The sequence below is a fragment of the Nelusetta ayraudi genome, unplaced genomic scaffold (genome assembly GCF_046127955.1).
Source record: "Nelusetta ayraudi isolate G7.1 ecotype Tasmania unplaced genomic scaffold, CSIRO-AGI_Nayr_v1 ptg000006l, whole genome shotgun sequence".
Classification (NCBI taxonomy): Eukaryota; Metazoa; Chordata; class Actinopteri; order Tetraodontiformes; family Monacanthidae; genus Nelusetta; species Nelusetta ayraudi.
The window spans coordinates 6620001-6622500 of NW_027466056.1; the positions used below are offsets into that span (position 1 = coordinate 6620001).

General features: G+C 52.5%; 9 non-coding genes across 9 annotated transcripts; 3 read left to right on the top strand and 6 right to left on the bottom strand.

The window, feature by feature from the left end:
• The first annotated feature begins 74 nt into the window (after nt 1–74).
• Nucleotides 75–146, top strand: trnad-guc (transfer RNA aspartic acid (anticodon GUC)). The gene has a single exon. It is a non-coding gene; the product is annotated as a tRNA-Asp (tRNA).
• A 73-nt stretch (nt 147–219) lies between these two features.
• trnag-gcc (transfer RNA glycine (anticodon GCC)) lies at nt 220–290 on the bottom strand. Its single transcript has one exon. It is a non-coding gene; the product is annotated as a tRNA-Gly (tRNA).
• Nucleotides 291–588: 298 nt separating this feature from the next.
• trnag-ucc (transfer RNA glycine (anticodon UCC)) lies at nt 589–659 on the bottom strand. Its single transcript has one exon. It is a non-coding gene; the product is annotated as a tRNA-Gly (tRNA).
• Nucleotides 660–804: 145 nt separating this feature from the next.
• Nucleotides 805–876, top strand: trnad-guc (transfer RNA aspartic acid (anticodon GUC)). The gene has a single exon. It is a non-coding gene; the product is annotated as a tRNA-Asp (tRNA).
• A 73-nt stretch (nt 877–949) lies between these two features.
• trnag-gcc (transfer RNA glycine (anticodon GCC)) lies at nt 950–1020 on the bottom strand. Its single transcript has one exon. It is a non-coding gene; the product is annotated as a tRNA-Gly (tRNA).
• A 290-nt stretch (nt 1021–1310) lies between these two features.
• On the bottom strand, nt 1311–1381 carry trnag-gcc (transfer RNA glycine (anticodon GCC)). Its single transcript has one exon. It is a non-coding gene; the product is annotated as a tRNA-Gly (tRNA).
• Nucleotides 1382–1671: 290 nt separating this feature from the next.
• On the bottom strand, nt 1672–1742 carry trnag-gcc (transfer RNA glycine (anticodon GCC)). Its single transcript has one exon. It is a non-coding gene; the product is annotated as a tRNA-Gly (tRNA).
• Nucleotides 1743–1903: 161 nt separating this feature from the next.
• Nucleotides 1904–1975, top strand: trnad-guc (transfer RNA aspartic acid (anticodon GUC)). Its single transcript has one exon. It is a non-coding gene; the product is annotated as a tRNA-Asp (tRNA).
• A 442-nt stretch (nt 1976–2417) lies between these two features.
• trnag-gcc (transfer RNA glycine (anticodon GCC)) lies at nt 2418–2488 on the bottom strand. Its single transcript has one exon. It is a non-coding gene; the product is annotated as a tRNA-Gly (tRNA).
• Nucleotides 2489–2500: the final 12 nt, after the last annotated feature.

A 2500-nucleotide genomic window follows, 5' to 3' on the forward strand; every position in this document is an offset into this window, starting at 1 on the left:
AGAAACTGTGTTCCCTTCCTAGCCTCCATTGCAAGTAGGTGTACACAACACAGGGCCTTCCCGCAGCCTTTGTCTCCTCGTTAGTATAGTGGTGAGTATCCCCGCCTGTCACGCGGGAGACCGGGGTTCAATTCCCCGACGGGGAGAGAGAAACCTTTTGATCCCTGCCAAAGTGGTATTTTATTGAAAGATGTTTGTGTCGCCCAAAAAAAAGCCTGTTGCATTGGCCGGGAATCGAACCCGGGCCTCCCGCGTGGCAGGCGAGAATTCTACCACTGAACCACCAATGCGTGCAGTGCAAAGAAAAAGGGGGTGTTCACAGTTGCGCAAGACAAAGCAAATGCACTGACGCCAAGATGCAAGAAACTGTGTTCCCGACTTAGCCTCCAGTCCAACTAGGAGTACGCAACACATGGCCTTCCTGCAGCCCTCCAGTCCTTGTCTCCTCGTTAGTATAGTGGCGAGTATCCCCGACTGTCACGCGGGAGACCGTGGTTCAATTCCCCGACGGGGAGAGAGAAACCTTTTGATCCCTGCCAAAGAGGTATTTTATTGAAAGATGTTTGTGTAGCCCAAAAAAAAGCCTGTTGCATTGGCCGGGAATCGAACCCGGGCCTCCCGCGTGGAAGGCGAGAATTCTACCACTGAACCACCAATGCTTGTAGTGCAAAGAAAAAGGGGGTGTTCACAGTTGCGCAAGACAAAGCAAATGCACTGACGCCAAGATGCAAGAAACTGTGTTCCCTTCTTAGCCTCCATTCCAACTAGGAGTACGCAACACATCGCCTTCCCGCAGCCCGAGTCTCCTCGTTAGTATAGTGGTGAGTATCCCCGCCTGTCACGCGGGAGACCGGGGTTCAATTCCCCGACGGGGAGAGAGAAACCTTTTGATCCCTGCCAAAGTGGTATTTTATTGAAAGATGTTTGTGTCGCCCAAAAAAATCCCTGTTGCATTGGCCGGGAATCAAACCCGGGCCTCCCGCGTGGCAGGCGAGAATTCTACCACTGAACCACCAATGCGCGGAGTGCAAAGAAAAAGGGGGTGTTCGCAGTTGCGCAAGACAAAGCAAGTGCACTGACGCCAAGATGCAAGAAACTGTGTTCCCTTCCTAGCCTCCATTGCAACTAGGTGTACACAACACAGGGCCTTCCCGCAGCCTTTGTCTCCTCGTTAGTATAGTGGTGAGTATCCCCGCCTGTCACGCGGGAGACCCAGGTTCAATTCCCCGACGGGGAGCGAGAAGATTTTTGATCCCTGCCAAAGAGGAATTTTATCGAAAGATGTTTGTGTAGCCCAAAAAAATCCCTGTTGCATTGGCCGGGAATCGAACCCGGGCCTCCCGCGTGGCAAGCGAGAATTCTACCACTGAACCACCAATGCGTCCACTGCAAAGAAAAAGGGGGTGTTCACACTTGCGCAAGACAAAGCAAGTGCACTGACGCCAAGATGCAAGAAACTGTGTTCCCAACTTAGCCTCCATTCCAACTAGGAGTACGCAACACATGGCCTTCCCACATTCCGAGTCTCCTCGTTAGTATAGTGGTGAGTATCCCTGCCTATCACGCGGGAGACCGCGGTTCAATTCCCCGACGGGGAGAGAGAAACCTTTTGATCCCTGCCAAAGAGGTATTTTATTGAAAGATGTTTGTGTAGCCCAAAAAAAAGCCTGTTGCATTGGCCGGGAATCGAACCCGGGCCTCCCGCGTGGCAGGCGAGAATTCTACCACTGAACCACCAATGCGTGCAGTGCAAAGAAAAAGGGGGTGGTCACAGTTGCGCAAGACAAAGCAAGTGCACTGACGCCAAGATGCAAGAAACTGTGTTCCCAACTTAGCCTCCATTCCAACTAGGAGTACGCAACACATAACCTTCCTGCAGCCCTGCAGTCCTTGTCTCCTTGTCTCCTCGTTAGTATAGTGGTGAGTATCCCCGCCTGTCACGCGGGAGACCGGGGTTCAATTCCCCGACGGGGAGAGAGAAACCTTTTGATCCCTGCCAAAGTGGTATTTTATTGAAAGATGTTTGTGTCGCCCAAAAAAAAGCCTGTTGCATTCGCCGGGAATCGAACCCGGGCCTCCCGCGGGCCTCCCGCGAATTCTACTACTGAACCACCAATGCGTGCAGTGCAAAGAAAAAGGGGGTGTTCACAGTTGCGCAAGACAAAGCAAATGCACTGACGCCAAGATGCAAGAAACTGTGTTCCCTTCTTAGCCTCCAGTCCAACTAGGAGTACGCAACACATGGCCTTCCTGCAGCCCTCCAGTCCTTGTCTCCTCGTTAGTATAGTGGTGAGTATCCCCGCCTGTCACGCGGGAGACCCAGGTTCAATTCCCCGACGGGGAGAGCGAAACCTTTTGATCCCTGCCAAAGTGGTATTTTATTGAAAGATGTTTGTGTCGCCCAAAAAAAAGCCTGTTGCATTGGCCGGGAATCGAACCCGGGCCTCCCGCGTGGCAGGCGAGAATTCTACCACTGAACCACCAATGCCTGCAGTGCAAA